A 19,012-nucleotide genomic window follows, 5' to 3' on the forward strand; every position below is an offset into this window, starting at 1 on the left:
CAAATCTTATTATGGAAAAACAAATTGTAATTTATTGCATTTTAGAATTATATTAGTGTATGTGTTGCTCACGCCCTTTGAAAAACATGCATGGAATGTAGGATTTAATCATTTCCTTAAAAAGTATAATTTTTCCCAGTAGACACAGTCTGAAGTAATAGAGTTTATGTTGGCTGTGGTTTGAACATTAGAGAAATTTATGTTCGCAAGTTACAGTCGAGTAAATGGAGGCTTCCTTAGTTTTAAATCGTGTAGGGACATGACAAATGAAGAAATTATTCCAGTTCAAATACATGGTCTGAAATTATATCATATTTGCTAATTCAGGATGATTTCCTTAACAGCCTCCAGCTTGAGGACTAATGCCTACATCCCTTAAGGAAAATGCACTGAGATGTTTATGTGCTACTTTGGGAGAATATTGTATTGTCAAGAAGCACAGGGCTGAGCTAGGAATTAATATGCTCTCCTAGCTGCAATGGTTTTACCTCTAAAATGTATTTAGGTTTTTTTTTTTGTTTGTTTTTATTTTTTTGCTCTGTGTTCCTTTTTCTTTAGCCTGTCTGGAAGATGCGTCACGTGTCACCCTGATGATTCAAAGTAAATTTTTCCACTTTGTTCTATGTCCAATTTTTCCTCTTATCTCTGACCATAATTTCATGTTTTTATTCTTTACATTCAGTTTTTATTAATAATTTCTATACTATCGGCTTTCAAATATGATCAGGTTTCCCTAGTCTTAAAAAGTAAAAAAAAAAACATACACCATCCCTCACCTCAGCCACAGAAGAGGATGGGAAACATTATAAGCTTATTTAAATACATAAAAGACTAAACAAATCTCACTTTTTGTAACAGGCTTTCTAGGACCTCCTAATCTTTGCCTTTCCTTTGTGAATAGCCCTATTAACACACAGGCTATAGTAGCACACACTACCACACAAACTATTGCTTGCTGTTTCTAATTGGTTCTTAGTCCCACACTGCCATTTCCTTTGTGATGACAACTTATCTTTGCATGATCAATCCAAAAAATTTATACTTTGCCTATGTTCCTCACATTGGGAGCATCATGTTTAACCTGTTTCTGAGTTTTGCCTGTGCTTCTGGAATGCTGAACTTCCTGCTCTCTGTCGTTCACTTTATTGCTTTTGTTCACCTTCTACTCACCCTTCATATCACCTTTACCCACGATCCCTAAACCAGGCTCCACTCCTGACTGTCACTCTTCTACCGTGTGTCCTTCTCAGCCACCTCAGAATGGACGTAGCCAAAATTGAATTAAATTATATCATAAAACCAGATCTTCCCAATTACTCATTTCTGGCATCACCATCGACATGTTTATTCTCTAAATCTTCCCTTTCCACCTTTCCTTTTTTTTTTTTTTCTATACTGGGTATTGCCGCAAAATAAAGCTTCTTTCCTTTTTCTTCTTTATTTCCATAGTCCCCAACCTGGTCAGACCCTCCCCAACCTACCCATCTTATACTGTCATATTTCAGTCTAACTGAACTCACTTTCTAGGCCGACTTCTCATTGATGTTGCTTTCAAACCAATTTTTAACACAGAAAAGTCATATTCACTGTGCTGCTCCGTGGTTTAAGATTTTCCAAACTTTTCTACTGTATTCCATGTCAGTTCTAAATCTTATTGATTGATTGTAAGTTCATTCAGAATGAAACACCATTGTATCTATTTTGCCTTATTTCCAAATTTTCTGTAGAATTCACTCTTTGCTCTTCAAGAGTTGATTTCTGCTCAGCCTCTCAAATTCTCTACAGTTCTTCCCATGTTGGCATGGTTTATTTCTCTTGCCCCCTTCATGTGCCTATCTGAATTCTGTCTTTCAGATCTAGCTTCATTCACCCTTTCTTTCCCCCTTCCAGGCAGGTGTGTTTTATCTTTTATTTTCAACCTAATTTTTAGGAATTTGTCATAAATTTTAGTAGTAATTTTTGACTAGGTTTAGGAAAACTGAAACAGCTGCTTAGATCAATTATCCAGCTACTCACACTCATATTCACCATTAATTTCACTTTTATGCATATGATTCTAACTTCTTGTTGAAGAACTAAGCCATGAACATAAACATGAAGGTAGTCATAATATACATTTTATGTGAAAACAGCACTAAATCTTTGAGTAAATTTATATCTTATAGGATAATCCATATGTGCGTTTTCAATATTTGGCTGTTACAATAGCTATTGAAATATCTATAATATTACATGTCAGAAATTGTAATTATATTTCCTCGCCAAATATTCTCATCAACAATTTATAAAAGCTCAATTAATTTTTAAGACAATCTTCTGCAGTTGGAACTCAAGTTCTTTAGTAAAGATAGTCATTCTAGATTACTCGGGGGTGGGCAGGGAACAATAGCATTATCAGTAACCAAAATTGTTTTTATTAGTCTTGGCACAATCAGCATCCAAGTGAATCACATGATTTTTCCAAAGCTGGAATGAAAATTCTGACATCTAATCATTCATTAATACAACAAATACATTTAGGTCACTTTTTATTTGCCAGATTTAAGTCATATGTTGTAGATACAGATTCTGAATCTACTTTCTCTGGGCCTTTCCTAATCCATTTTTCTCCCATCTGAAATGCTCTCTCTAGCCCCATCATTGTCATTTATCAGAATTCTGCTAAAATGGATTAGCTAAATTTCACTTTGTTATAGCTTCCTCTAGTCCTCTAAACTAAGTGATGTAGTTTCCCTTTTTCTCCTGAATTTCCATCCTGTTTATAGTCTATTGATTTTCATCTGAATTGATCATGTTGTACCATATATTTTCATCTTTAAAATAATTTATTTACACTTATCATGTCGTCTGTGTAAAGTAAAAAAAGATAATGATTTTTATACAAAAACATCTACTTTTGAGTAGAAGTGAAAAATAAAGCATTTCATACTGATTGACATAATTAACATAATGATTTCCCCTCACTTGGCTTAGGTTATTGATATCTAGCTTAATGACATAATTATGAAAATATGTATTAATGCCTAAAAGTGAATCTTGTAAAACATTGTATTTTCATAAAAAACTCATCTCAATGGTACAAGTAAATAGTAGAGAATAATATTAATTATGAAGAATAATAAAGAGATATAAGAACTAAATTTGTCTGTGAAGCTAGTGAATGATGCCCTATGATTATATCAGTGTACACAGCTATGATTTAATAAAAAAAAAGAAATAATATAACACACATTTCAAAGATTTGTATTTTTTTAGCATGCTTAATATATACATATTTTATCTAAATTTATTTTGTTCTATTTGGATCACTTTTAAAATTGTGCAAAAGGAAAAATAAAAGATTTTTACTTTTGTAAAAAAAAAAAGAGATAGAAGAACTAAATTTATATGACTATCTTAAATTAATTACTTCATCGGTTTTGGAAAGTTGCCTCTTGATATTCTCCACATCAAACCATTTTCATCTCATCTCAGAGATTTTCCGCCTCAGTCTCATTTACTGGTTCATGTTCTTGTTGCTCTCTGAGTGCACTTGGCTCATGACATCATTTTGGCTCTTTTCTCCTTTCTGTCTCTAATTTCCCTATTAAAAGGTTCATTTCCCCCCAAAAGTTCAGTTCTCAAATCTATACAAAGACTCCCGAAGCTGTTTCCTGGTCCTGAATACTTTTGAGTTCCATTACAGTCTCAACAGTCTTCTGCCATGTGAATATGAAACGTATTAAACTCCTTATCTCCAAAATTGAACTTTTTTTTTTTTTTTTTTGGTTCTTGGCAGGGGCTGGGTTTGAACCCGCCACCTCCAGCATATGGGACCGGCACCCCACTCCTTGAGCCACAGGCGCCACCCCAAAATTGAACTTTTAATCACTCCCACATCTACTCTCAGAATGTTCACATTATCATTTTCTAGCTGCTCTGGCATAAGACCTGGGAGTTATATTTGACTCCTTCAACTTCCTTTTCCTCAAATACAGACAATCCCATCTCTTACCTATTTTTCTCTCATGAGGATTCTTCACTCCATCTCTTCTTCTCTGCTTTCCTTAAGTTTAGTTTTTATATTAAACGTCTAAAAGTTCCCTTTGCTTCTTAAATTTCATACTGTGACACATAATTAACTATTAAAAAATAAAACCCTTAGATTTGAGAAGATTTGTGGGAATTTTCTAGGTTCACGTTCTACAAGGAAGGAGATAGAGACCCAGATATCAAGAGTTCAGCCCTTCCTCACTCAAGCTAATCTCCTTTCCACTATGTCACACTACTGTTCTTCAGTATCCTGTTTCTCCTAATACCAAGGGATTTGTTCTGGTACATAATAAATACTAATAGGACTGACAAGATGCCAGTGGAGCACTATTTTGGGTTAAATGCAGAACTTTTTTCATATAAAATTGTTTTAAGTGAAATAAAGATTAAGTTATAAAATATTAAAGCAAAAAGACAACATCAGGCTTTTTAAATCAGATTCTTGTTATGCAATATAATGCTTGCTTGTCTGCTTGCGTCCATAAAAGTCAATTTAGAAATGGCTATTCTCTAAATCCTATTTATGAATCTGCCCTTCAGGATGTGTATGCATTTTCAGTAGTCACATTTAGGGTGAAAGCTAGAGATAAATACAGCATATAGTTTTGTATGTGTGACTATTTCAATAATCAATACCAATTATTTTCCATTAAGCTACTCTTATGCACATGATGAAATTGTGCTATAGCTGTAGCATACTGTTTATGTATGTTTTTTTTTGTGTGTAAAAATACAACATTGAAATAAATCTGATTCATAAAGTTAGGAAAGATCCCTGAGATAGTTACCAGGAAATCGGACTCCAAATCTTAGATGCCACTAATCAGCCAAGTGATCTTGGGCAAGTCACCTACCCTTTCAATTGTTCAGATTTCTCATCTGTAAACATAGAACTAACAAAACTTCTTTATATTTCTCATAGAGCTGGTGAGAAGAATTAATGAAAATGAGTACCGTGAAAATACTTTGTGAATACAAAGTTGTTTTGTAGTGATTAGGAATATACTAAAAATACTCCTACAATATTATAGTAGCTTGGCAACTAAGTTGAAGTGTGACAAAATAGAGCTGTAATGTTGATGTGCCTTACTAACATGAGCTATGTTTATACCTAAAATTTCAAGTTATAATTGAGTATCTCGGGAAGTTTAGGTTCAGAACCTGTAGAAAATTTCATGTTGATGGTAGGCATTCTTTTCTTTCAATGAATATTTTATAATTCAATGTGATATAAATTTGTCAACGACAGTCTCTGCTAATATTTTTCCAGAACCTATAGTATATCTGACTTTGTGCTAGTACTTAAAATACCTCAACTCATTAATTTTCTTGGAATTTCTTGGAAAACACAATGGTTTTCAATGTGAAGATATTTGTAAATATGAAATACCTTTATTTCTTTTAAAATGTGATAAAATTTTTACTCAAATGAGGAATAGGAGAAGGCAAATAGGTATAAATCTAACAGTTTTCTCTTAGATTTTTGTTTTGCAGCAAGCAATAGCAGTAATGTCAGCTTTTACCCACCAGGGCCCACATGGGGATGTTGTAGGCCAGAGAATAACCCTCGGATAGACCACTAGGTAACATCAGAGGATCCTGACAGTTGAAAAATACACCCTTAGGCATTCTTACTGTGCCCCATGTGGCTCATTTTTTGAAAGCATCAGAGAGAGGTTTGTAGGACCAGACAACCTGGGATTCATGGTTCTTCTCCACCTTTTTACTGTAATGATCAACCTGAGTCTTCACGTTACCTTCTGGAAAGTGTGGAGTATATTCACATTTATTTGTGGTTTCACTCTAGCCAAGTTTTAGGTATTTTGCTTTTTAAAATGTTTCTTACACCTCAGGATTTTTATTTCTTCAATCATTTCCCCCCTTATTTTTATCTGGGTATCTTCAATTTGTCTGCATTCTCATGATACTGAGGTACTCAAAACAGTGACATTTTCAAAGAACAGATGCTTGTAGACTGAGATTATAATGCGCCTTTATGGATTAAAGCTACAAGTATTCATTCATTCATTAATTCAATAGATATTTAGAGAGTTCACTCTAGTTCAGGATACTGCATTAAATAGACAATGGAGATATAATGGGAAAAGGAGGATTTCTGTTCATGGTACAACCACTGTATTTGGTGAAATAGATCTTCAAAAACAACTGTCCATGTACATATAAAAATACAAAGTATTTTATGTTTAGGAAGGAAAGGACGTGATGCTCGTACTGTCCTACTGGGCAACCGGACCAATCCTGGGTCTAATTTCTTCTTTAAAGCACTGAATCTTCATTTAGGGCTTATTACATGTATAATATTGTTGCAGGCTTTCTTTAATTGCAGCAGAAACATGGTTATTGCCTCATGTGAGTTACCAAGAACTTCTGAGAGCTTCTGCCCACCCAAATGTTTTTGAACACTTGCATGAAGTAGGCATAAATGTCTTTAGAGCTTATTGCTATTTTTTATTGATTAGTAATGAAACACTAAGCGAAAACAAATCTTTCTAAGCTACTTTCCCATATTGCCTGTTTGCCATTCTCTCAGTTCCACCTAAAAATATACTTTGGAGGGGCAACTGCTGTGTCCCTTATCACAGTCTAAGGTTCATGCACTACATAGTTCAGAGGAAAGGGTGGGGTGACTGTGGCTTAGAGAATTTGGGGTTTCTCAGGGAGCGTTCGTAGCTCAATTGGGGGTGGATGAGGTAAAGAAAAGGGGAGACGGGGGGACTATTCCAAGCACTTGCATGGAGCTATTGTGCACAAGAAATTAAGATATGGAGGTGTGAAGGCTAAGTGATTAGATTAGCCTCTCTAAGGCTTCTTGATCAGGATGAGGATAGTGAGAGAAAAGGTCAGAAAGAGTGAGAAGGAATGTGAATTAAGACATTCACATCAATTTTAAATCGCCAATAGTGTTGGCAAAACTTAATGCTCACAGATACACTCTATAGGTTGATATTTCTTTTTTAATCTTCTCTATTATTAGATGAAACCATATGGGATTTGAAATAATGATTTTAGTAATTTACAAACACAACAAAATTGTTATTTTAAACATTGCTATTTTTGATACATATATAAGATCGGTTCTTGAATCCTTACATTTTTCTCCCAATTATCTCTCTGGTACCAAGAAAAATCTGAGATTTTTTTTTTTTTTAAGTTTTCTGTTTTTGTTGTTTGCTTCTTTAGCTGTTGAAGAAATCAGACATACATCCTGTCACTTAAATTATCTGAAGGTGGAAGACATATCTTTTTACAAATGCACTAAAATGTACAAATCATAAAAACCTCTTGCAGAATTTAGTATATTTATAATTAATTTTAACCTGTTCTCTTTTTTTAATTTTTTTAATTTTTTATTTTTTTCTATATCCTTCATTGCTTTATTTTAGACTTAAAAAATTCTGAAGTGGAGAGGAGATGGGGAGCCTTTTGATGTTGCGTATTACTGTATAGTTTCTCATGTCCAGGTTTCACAACGCTCTTGCGCCTCTGGCACAGCCAAAACAGAGTCTTTGCTCTCAAGGAAGGAAATGAGGTCATGCCATGTCAGCCAGTGGGAGCTTCTGGCTTATGGGGTGACCACTTTTGCAAAGTGATTATAAATTAATTCTCTAAAGTCTCTTCTAGATCCTTAATAACAGGTGAAGTCCATACTTCATCTCCAAGATCATCTGGTCCAATTTATTGAGGTTCTAGGCTAGGAGGATAACTGGATAATCCAAAGGATAACAGGATAATCCAAAGCCAATGAGCTTGTCAACCCTTATGTCTTCCTCTGGCCAGCCACCATCTGACCCTCTTCTCACCATTCCTCTCTCCTATTAGTTATGCATTACTGTGGAACAAATCACCATGATCTTAGTAGGTTAACACACAACTATTCCCTCATAGTTTCTGTGGGTCAGGAGTCTGGGTATGGTTCTCTGCTTCAGGTCTCATTAGGTCAAAATCAAGGTGCATGCTGGGGCTCTCATAAGGTCAAAATCAAGGTGCATGCTGGGGCATCTGAATGTTTGACTGGAGAAGGATCTCTTCCAAGCTTATACCATTATTGGCAAGGTTCACTTCTTGTGCTGGCAGAAACTTCTCTGAACGTTGTCTGGAGGCCCGTCTTAGCTCTTAGAGACCACCTGCATTCCTTGCCACATGGGATGTCCCAGCTGGCTTCTTGCTTCCTCAAAGCCAGTAAGGGGGTAAGAGACTCCAGTAAGATGGATACCATAATCTTATGTAATATAATCAAATCAGCATGTACATTTGATACATCATGTCAGTTTTTTTATTATTATTATTAAATCATAGCTGTGTACATTAATTCAATCATGGGGCACCATACACTGGTTTTATATACTATTTGACATATTTTCATCACACTGGTTAACATAGCCTTACTGGCATTTTCTTAGTTATTATGTTAAGACATTTATATTCTACATTTAGTAACTTTCACATGTACCCTTGTAAGATGTTCCATAGGTGTGTTCCCACCAATTACCCTCCCTCTGCCCACCCCCTCTCCCTTCCTCTCCCTCTACCGCTTCCCCATATTCTTAGGTTATAATTGAGTTATAGCTTTTATATGAAAGCCATAAATTAGTTTCATAGTAGGGCTGAGTACATTGCATACTTTTTCATCCATTTTTGTGATACTTTACTAAGAAGAATATGTTCTAGCTCCATCCATGTAAACATGAAAGAGATAAAGTCTCCATCTTTCTTTAAGGCTGCACAATATTCCATGGTGTACATATACCACAATTTGTTAACTTTTTTCTTTATTGTTAAATCATAGCTGTGTACATTAGTGCAATCAAGGGGTACAATGTCCTGGTTTCATATAAAATCTGAAATATTCTCATCACCTGTTCAATGTGGCCTTCATGGCATTTTCTTAGTTATTGTATGTATACATTTATACTCTGCCTTTAGTAAGTTTCACCTGTACGCATTCTAAGATACACCGTAGGTGTGGCCCCACCCATTACCCTCCTTCCAAGATAACCTCCCCCCTCCCTTCTCTTCCTTGGCCCTTTCCTCATAGTCTTGTGCTATAGTTGGGTTATAGCCTTCATGTGAAAGCTATAATTTAGCTTCATAGTAGGGCTGAGTACATTGGATACTTTTTCTTCCATTCCTGAGATACTTTGCTAAGCAGAATATGTTCCAGCTCCATCCATGTAAACATGAGAGAAAGAGAGGTAAAGTTTCCATCTTTCTTTAAGGATGCATAGTATTCCATGGTATACACGTACCACAATTTGCTAGTCCATTCGTGGGTCAATGGGCACTTGGGCTTCTTCCATGATTTAGCAATTATGAATTGGGCTGCAATAAACATTCTCGTACAGATGCCTTTGTTATATTGTGATTTTTGGTCTTCTGGGTATAAATCTAGTAAAGGAATTATAGGATCGAATGGCAGGTCTATTTTTAGGTCTGTAAGTAGTCTCCAAACATGATTTCAGAAGGAACGTATTAGTGTGCATTCCCACCAGCAATGTAGAAGTGTGCCCTTTTCTCCACATCCATGCCAACATTTCTGGTTTTGGGATTTTGTTATGTGGGTTACTCTTAGTGGGGTTAGGTGATATCTCAAAGTTGTTTTGATTTGCATTTCTCTGATGATTAAGGATGATGAGCTTTTTTTCATGTGTTTGTAGATCATGTGTCTGTCTTCTTTAGAGAAGTTTCTCTTCAAGTCCCTTGCCCACCCTGAGATGGGATCACGTGTTCTTTTCTTGCTAATACGTTTGAGTTCTCTGTGGATTCTAGTTATTAAACCTTTGTCAGAGACATAACCTGCAAATATCTTCTTCCATTCTGAGGGCTATCTGCTTGCTTTACTTACTATGTTCTTGGCTGTGCAGAAGCTTTAGTTTGATCAGGTCCCAGTAGTATATTTTTGAAGCTGCTTCAATTGCCTGGGGGGGTCCTCCTCATAAAATATTCGCCCAAGACGATTTCTTTAAGAGTTTTCCCTGCACTCTCTTCTAGTATTTTTATAGTTTTATGTCTTAAGTTTAAATCTTTAATCCAGTGAGAGTCTATCTTAGTTAATGGTAAAAGATGTGGGTCCAGTTTCAGTCTTCTATAGGTAGCCAGCCAGTTCACCCAGCACCATTTGTTAAATAGGGAATCTTTTCCCCACTGAATGTTTTTAATTGGCTTGTCAAAGATCAAATAATGGTAAGTAGCTGGGTTCATCTTTTGGTTCTCTATTCTGTTCCATATATCTACCTCTCTGTTTTTGTGTCAATACCATGCTGTTTTGATCACTATCGATTTGTAGTATAGTCTGAGGTCTGGTAGCATGATTCCTCCTGCTTTGTTTTTTTTTCTGAGTAATGTCTTGGCTATTTGAGGTTTTTTTCTGATTCCATATAAAATGAAGTATTATTTTTTCAAGGTCTTTAAAGTATGACAGTGGAGCTTTAATAGGGATTGAATTATAATTGTATATTGCTTTGGGTAGTATGGACATTTTAACAATGTTGATTGTTCCCAGCCATGAGCATGGTATGTTTTTCCATTTGTTAACATTTTCAGCTATTTCTTTTCTTAGAGTTTCATAGTTCTCTCTGTATAGAGATCTTTCATGTCCTTTGTTAGATAAACTTTGAAATATTTCATCTTATTTGGCACTACTGTGAATGGAATAGAGTTCTTGACTGTTTTTTCAGCTTGACTATTGTTGGTATATATAAAGGCTACCGATTTATGAGTGTTGATTTTATAACCTGAGATGCTGCTGTATTCCTTGATCACTTTTAAGAGTTTTGTATTAGGGCGGCGCCTGTCGCTCAGTCGGTAAGGCGCCGGCCCCATATACTGAGGGTGATGGGTTCAAACCCGGCCCCGGCCAAACTGCAACCAAAAAATAGCTGGGCATTGTGGCGGGCGCCTGTTGTCCCAGCTACTCGGGAGGCTGAGGCAAGAGAATTGCTTAGCCCAGGAGTTGGAGGTTGCTGTGAGCTGTGTGAGGCCACGGCACTCTACCAAGGGCCATAAAGTGAGACTCTGTCTCTACAAAAAAAGAAAAGAAAAAAGAAAAAAAAAGAGTTTTGTATTAGAATCCCTGGTGTTTTCCAGATATACAATCATATCATCTGCAAAGAATGAAAGTTTGATCTCCTCTGACCCTATATGGATACCCTTGATCGCCTTTTCTTCCCTAATTGCAATGGCTAAAACTTCCATTACAATGTTAAAGAGCAGTGGAGACAATGGGTAATCTTGCCTGGTTCCTGATCTGAGTGGAATTGATTTCAATTTAATTCCATTCAATAGGATGTTCGCTGTGGGTTTGCTGTAGACGGCCTCTATCAGTTTAAGAAATGTCCCTTCTATACCCATTTTCTTAAGTGTTCTGATCATAAAAAGGATGCTGGATAGTATCAAAAGCTTTTTCTGCATCAATTGAGAGAATCATATGGTCTTTGGTTTTTAATTTGTTTATGTGCTGAATTATATTTATAGATTTATGTATCTTGAACCAGCCTTGAGATCCTGGGATAAAACCCACTTGGCCATGATGTATAATTTGTTTGATGTGTTGCTGAATTCTGTTTGTTAGGATCTTGTTGAATATTTTTGCATTAATATTCATTAGTGATATTGGTCTATAATTTTCTTTCTTGTTGGGTCTATTCCTGTTTTTGGGATCAGGGTGATGTTTGCTTCATAGAAGATATTGGGTAGTATTCCTTCTTTTTCTATATTTTGGAGCAGGTTGAGTAATATAGTACTAGTTCCTCTTTAAAGGTTTGATAGAATTCTGACGTGAAGCCATCAGGTGCCGGGCTTTTCTTTTTAGAAAAGAAAAGGGATAATAGGGAGATTTTGTATGGTTGATGCTATTTCAGAACTTGATATAGGCCTGTTCAACATTTGCACTTCATTCTGGTTAAGTCTTGGAAGGTGATGTACTTCTGAGTATTGATAAATTTCCTTCAGATTTTAATATTTCTGAGAATAAAGTTTCTTATAATATTCATTAAGGATTTTTTGAATTCCTGAGGAGTCTGTTGTTATTTTGTCTTTGTCATTTCTGATTGATGAAATTAAAGATTTACTCTTCTTTTTTTTCTGGTTAGGTTAGCCAAAGGTTTATCTATTTTATTGACCTTTTCAAAAAACCAACTTTTTGATTTATTGATCTGTTGTATAATTCCTTTGTTTTCAATTTCATTTAATTCTGCTCTAATTTTGGTTATTTCTTTTCTTCTACTGGGTATGGGGTTGAAATGTTCTTCCTTTTGCAGTTGCTTGAGATGTCCCATTAGGTTGTTAATTTCTGCTCTTTCCATTCTCTTGAGGAAGGCTTCAGTGCTATAAATTTCCCTCTAAGGACTGTCTTTGCGGTATCCCAGAGGTTCTGATAAGTCATGCCTTGATTGTTGTTTTGTTCCAAAAATTTGGTAATTTCCTTCTTAATCTCATCTATGACCCAGCTATCATTCAGCATAAGGTTATTTAACTTCCATGTTTTTGTATGAGTATGTTGTTACTGAGTTCAAGTTTTATTTTATGGTGGTCCGAGTAGATGCAAGGAATAATTTCTATTCCTTTAAATTTACTGAGGTTAGACTTGTGACCTAAGATGTGATTGATTTTGGAGTATGTTCCATAGGCTGATGAGATGTATGTGTATTCAGTTTTGTTGGGATGAAAGGTTATGTTGATGTCTGCTAAATCCAAATGTTCGATAGTTAGGTTTAAATCTAAAATTTCTTTGCTCAGCTTTTTCTTGGAGGATCTATCCAATACTGCCAAAGCAGTCTTAAAATCTTTGACTATTCAGGAGCTGGAGGAAATCAAGTTGCTCATGTCTATTGGAGTTTCTCTTATAAATTGAGGCACATTCTGGTTGGGTGCATAAATATTAATAATTGAAATCTCATCATATTGAGTATTACCCTTAATAAATATGAAGTGACCATTCTTATCCTTCCTTACTTTTGTTGGTTTAAAGCCTATTGTGTCTGCAAATAGAATTGCAACACCTTCTTTTTTCTGATTACCATTTGCCTGAAACATGGATGACCATCCTTTCACCCTGAGTCTATATTTATCTTTTAAGGTAAGATGTGATTCTTGTATGCAGCAAATATATGGCCTGAGTTATTGTATCCAGTCAGCCAACCCGTGCCTCTTTAGAGGACAGTTTAAGCCTTTCACATTAATGGAGAATATTTATAAGTCTGGTAAAATTTTGGGTATCGAGTTTTTCAAAAGTCCAGTGGACATTTTTAATCCTCTCACCATTGTGGAAGTTGGAGTTTGATCAAAAGTTTCTGAATGAGTTTATTTTTGTGGTAGAAGATTATGCTGGACATTATGGAGGATAGGTCTGAGAATATCCTGAAGAGCTGGGTTGGTTATGGCAAATTTCTTCAACATGTGAATGTCATTAAAGTATTTAATTTCTCCATCATAAATTAAACTCAGTTTAGCTGGATACAGGATCCTGGGTTGAAAGTCATTTTGTTTTAGGAGATTAAAAGTCTATGACCACCCTCCTCTGGTGTGAAAGTTTTTAGCAGAGATATCTGCAGTCATTCTAACATTCTTCCCTTTGTTGGTTATGATTTTCTTACGTCTGGCTTTTTCAGAATTTTTTCCTTCACATTAACTTTAGTGAAGTTAATTATGTTGTGCCTGGGGGATGTCTTATTTGGGTTGAGTCATGCTGGTGTTCCGAAACTGTCTGCTATCCTAATTTCAGAATCTCTTGGCATGTCTGGAAAGTTCTCTTTCATAATTTCATGGAGAAGAGCCTCTGTGCCTTGTGAAGCCACTACAGGCTTTCAGGGATTCCAATAAGGCAGATATTAGCCTTTTTTGAATTATCCCAGAGCTCGCTGAGAGAATGATCATTTTTTGCTCTCCTTCTCTTCATCTTTGCGAGTTTGGGAGCATTCAAAAGCTTTTTCTTCATGTCAGAAATCCTTTCTTCTGCTTGCTCCATTCTGTTACTGAAGGATTCTACTGTATTTTTCAGATCTTTGATGGCTGCAAATTCTTGCTTTAATGTGTCAAAATCTTTGGTGATCTTGTCCTTAAATTCATTGAATTCTTGAGCCAGCTTTTTAATTTCTCCTCGAATTTCCAATTCCCATTTTTACTTTATTCTATTAATCTTGTTTGCAATCCAAACCCTGAACTCAATTTCTGACATCTCGGCCATCTGTTTATGAATGGGACTTTCACTTTCATCTGCCATATCTTTCCTTGGAGGGTTTGATTTACTCTGGTTATTCATGTTACTAGAGTTTTTCTGCTGATTTCACCCCATGATTATTTTACACCGTTTGACTAAATGAGTGGATAAAGAAAAGTTGGGTTTGAGGCTCCAGCTCCAGGTGTAGTGATTAACCAGCCCTTTGCCCAAAAGCTGGGACTGGTGTCTGTATCTTTTCCCCTGGAGTTTTGCCAAGGATCTGTACAGTGCTATGGTCTGAGAAACTGGGGAGCTGCTTGGTGTGGTGGGGATAAGTGGCTCTATCTTGTTTTCAGATGTTCTCTGTCCGACCCTAGTGAATCAGTTACTAGGGGTTAAAGTCTCAGCTATGGAGAAATACTAGCAATTAAGTCACCTCACCCCCACAGGCAACAATTGGAAAAGGAAAATCAAACCTTCCTACAACCACACACCGAGGGTACCACTTGGATAGTCCTCGGGCGATTGGCCCAGTTCAAGAGGTCAAAATCAATTGTCTCAGTTAGCACCTGTCTCAGGTGGGAGAGTTTAAAAGGTCTCTGGCAACTAGATCGCAGGGGCCTGCTGACAACTCAACTCACATATGACTTGCTCCAGTGCTCCGTGAGGTCAGGAGGACCCACCCAGCAAATAGATTAGTCTGGGAAGTTTGATGTCTCCTTCCCCACCTTGCACCTCTGTCACAGAAAGTCACTGATAACCCTGCAGGGTTGTGACCCAGTTGCCTCCAATAAGCAGATACTCCAGGGGTTTGCACTATCTATGTCTCCTCAGCCAGGCCGCTGCTCTCTGCCACTATCCAGCAGGTTGGAGGTGAGGCCTGACAATCTCGGGCACTTGATGGAGGCTGGGGCTGTACTCAGTTCCGTCCCTGTCCCTGATTGATGTTACTGACAGAACAGAACAACTTTGCAGAATTTGTTTCTGTCCTGGCTAAATTCCCCTGCAGAAGAGAAGGTGTTTTGAGTTCACAGAACCTGCGCCTCAGGCCCTGTCTTTGCTACTGTTCAGTAGTTTGTATTTGCAGCACGGTTAGCTGTCAGTTCTAGCCTCCTTCCCTCCTTTGTCTAGGCTGATGATCCCCTGAGTGTCGGGTGCATCTTAGGCTCAGTAAAGCAGTCCTCTGGGTCAGCTCCACTCTGGGAATCTGCCAGCTCTGTGCATGCATTTTCTCATCCCTGTACTCCATCGAGGCTGGTACCACCTCAGGCAAACCCTTTACTCATGGGGCCTGTGTTTCTGTCCCAGATCTTTTCTGCCAGTGGCTTCCACTGGGGAAGATGCCTGGCCTCCTGTGGTTCCCCAGAGAGACAGCGGGTGTGACTCTGGAATATCCAGAGGTGAGCCCTATTTTTGCCAAAAATGGCTGCTGCTCTGTGCTTCGGGGTACCGCCATTCTGGTGTGGTTCCCTCTCAGCTGACTGTCCTCTCCTCACCCCCATGCTGCAGAATCAGTACTGGCCAGCAGCAGTCCATGCCCTATCTGTACCTCTCAAGATAATAACCAAGAATCTGGACTCCTGGGGGATAGGCTTCCAGACCTCAGAGTGAGAGTGGAGGGGAGTGCTGGGAGCTCATAATTGCAAGTAGAGAATATATACAGTTTTATACAGTTTTATGCCTGGCAGGAGAGGCCATGGCACCCTAGTAGGGGAAGTAGGTCCAGACTTTGGAGAATCTTGCCTGTGGGATATAATGGGATGACTTTTCAACTCTGTTCCTTTGTTTATGGGGTACTCCGAACTCTTCTCCTGGGGGAGGGGATGCCTTTCTGCTTGGTGATGGATTTTGTACGTTTTGTTTGTATCCTTGGGGTCGCAGCTTGGCTCAGCAGGGTTGATGTGCATTCTTCAACCTTCTCTCTTGGTGCAGCTCTAATCTACCAGGTTACTTACTAAATTTCTGTCCTTTAACTCTCCTTCTGGACAGGAGCCTCTGTGGAAATCTGGCTTCAGTTAGCCATCTTGTCTCTGCCCCTTTCTCTATGTTATTGGCCCATATAAAAAAATCAAGAGCAAGTTCCACATACCAGTGGTGTTCTGTTGCCTGTTCAGTAACAAATCATTGTGGTATTCTTTCTGTTATAGTAAAGAGAGATTTAATAAGTACCATTGAATGATTAAGGAAGGGATTAAAGAAGAGAGGACAGAAACATGTGCTCTGATATACTTATCTAGAAACATATATGGATTCTTTTTTTTTTTTAAATATGGAACACTTCACGAATTTGCCTGTCATTCTTGCGCAGGGGCCATGCTAATCTTCTCTGTATCGTTCCAATTTTAGTATATGTGCTGCCGAAGCGAGCACCATATATGGATTCTTTGTGAGGACTGAAGTGAATTGGAGTGGGTATTCATTAGATTTATTTGTAGGTGACTGAAAATTTCTCAGTATACTGGGAGTTCTGCTTGAAATATGCCCTAGTGTTAGTGTGAATTGCCTAGAAAATGAAAGAAACTCAGTCTTTAATTTTTTAATGTTTCATAGCGAATGTTACTCTGCCCACACACCCTTGATATTTGTTACAGACCTGGAAACATATGCTCCTGATAGAATCATTTTCTTCCTGACACAGAGCCTGTTCTGCTCCTCAGATAATATGCAGCTGCCAGTGGGTGAAAATATCAATGCAGTTTTAAGTATAAAGTAACATCTTTAAACATTACTGTTTTAGGGGAAAAAAACAAGCTAAATGGAAATGGCATTTTTATTTATCTATGTAGGGCTCAATATCTGTGAAAGTGAATAATCTTTAACTTCAAAAATCTGTTAAAAACAAGTAGATATTGATTACTTAGAAAAGCATTTGAAGGAAGATGAAAATACTATACAATTTATAACTATAAGTAGAACTGAACACTTTTTTTGAGACTTTATTTGTTCATTTTCTTTGATTCTTGGCTGTCCTTGATCATGAGCTTACATTTTAATTAGGAAAACAGGATCTTGAAAATATATGATGAGCAAAGGCTTAGTATAGCCTTTGATTTATTTTATATTGTAACAGCTAAGACATCAGCTGAAAACATAAATATACCACTGGACCTTTTAATATTTATTGACATTTAATCTCTTTATCTCTACATTGCCTCTAATTCTCTGGGTATTCCTAGTGGCAACTGTTTAGTGATCAATGATTGATTGCGTTGTTGTGTACAGCAAAAATGTTTTTGTAGCATTGTAGGTAAGTTATCAATTCACCAACTCCATGAAATCCTGTCCGACTCTCCTGTAGAAGACTTGGCTACCTTCTTTTGTGTTTCTTGAGAGTGCCCTTTAAAGGCCATCACAATATTTTATAATACACTAGTAATTTCTTTAGCTTTTTTTGCTTGTGTCTTCTTGAGTACTAAAGTATTTCTAATTTTCTTTATGAAGATACTGCTGAACCCAGCTAGCAGCACATATTTGTTGACAAATTAATATTTGTGCTATGAATAAACTCTAGGTATTTCTTAGCAAATGCTGTTTGAATTGCTTTAATAACAGTACTCACCTTAGACAGATGAACAATTGTTTCTGTTTTGGAAACTCTGAGTACCTGTTGTGTACTATTTAAAAATCTGTCTTAAGTTCTCTCAGTCTTATTTAACTATAATTCTTAATTTTATATTAATTTTTTGAGGTCCTTGAGGGCAGTATTTGTATAAATTTATGTATGCATTTCTTGAAATGCTTAAAGCTATACCTGGTATGTAGAAGATAGCCAATATGCATTTGTTGGAATTATTATAATCAACCATTTGTAGAGAGTATTTGGTACTACATTTGATTCTTGCTTCTCAAGAGCTGTTTTCTTTTTGAGCACCTGAACTGACTTTGGTTAATACACTAGTAAGGTATTTTTGCAGACATAGGTAAAAAGAATTCAGAAATCCCTTTTGAAATAGGATCCCATACCTCCGTTATTTAGAAACTTGTGTATGGAAGGACAGATCCCATACCTCCGTTATTTAGAAACTTGTGTATGGAAGGACAGATCCCATACCTCCGTTATTTAGAAACTTGTGTATGGAAGGACAGATATCACTTTCTCTGGGAATGTAGGCAAACTGTCAGTGGCTTTTATATTGAAAGGTACCAAGATCAAAGGCTATTCATTGACTGTACCTGAAGTACCATTGTCCTCCCTTCCTGAGTTTGGACTTCCCTTGGGAAAGCAACTATGTGAACTCTTTCCTCAGATGAGTGATCGATAAAGACAGGTGAAAGTGTGGCCATTGCTTTCCTATTAAGTGAGGGAATATTTTTTTATACTACTCTTAAATCTTTGAATCATTTATCTAGAAATTGAATATTGTGGAAGAAATACAAACACAGAAGTTGGTCATGGATTTATAATCAATTTCCACCATTTCCTCCCTACAAGAACTTGAGTAAGGTTACTAACCTGATAGTTTCAGTCTCCCTCTTGTCTACATTAGAGAATGTTACCTACCTCTTTGGTGGTTTTGATTATCAAATGAGTCCATGTATCTGCAGTACGTATTATCTAATAAAATGTACTTATATATTTTTGCCTTAGCGCTAACTTCTTAATATTCAGTGACGTAAATGATCTGGAAGTCAGGATCATGAATACAGTCCAAAATTCCTACAAAACATAAATAGATTTAAGGACATATTAGCATATTTGGATATTGATTATGTACCCACAAACTGGAATAGTTATACAAAAAATCTGTATGGCATTGGCAGTTTAAGAATGAACAAAGAGGATAAAGGTTTTTTTGAGATTTTCAG

General features: G+C 36.7%; 1 protein-coding gene and 1 non-coding gene across 3 annotated transcripts in view; one reads left to right on the forward strand and one right to left on the reverse strand.

The window, feature by feature from the left end:
- HCN1 (hyperpolarization activated cyclic nucleotide gated potassium channel 1) overlaps positions 1–19,012 on the forward strand; it is a 452,074-nt gene that overhangs the window by 23,522 nt on the left and 409,540 nt on the right. The gene's annotated exons all lie outside the window — the stretch shown is intronic.
- Positions 16,470–16,576, reverse strand: LOC128592159 (U6 spliceosomal RNA). Its single transcript, XR_008381785.1, has one exon. It is a non-coding gene; the product is annotated as a U6 spliceosomal RNA (small nuclear RNA).

The sequence above is a fragment of the Nycticebus coucang genome, chromosome 1 (assembly GCF_027406575.1).
Source record: "Nycticebus coucang isolate mNycCou1 chromosome 1, mNycCou1.pri, whole genome shotgun sequence".
NCBI classification, from domain to species: Eukaryota; Metazoa; Chordata; class Mammalia; order Primates; family Lorisidae; genus Nycticebus; species Nycticebus coucang.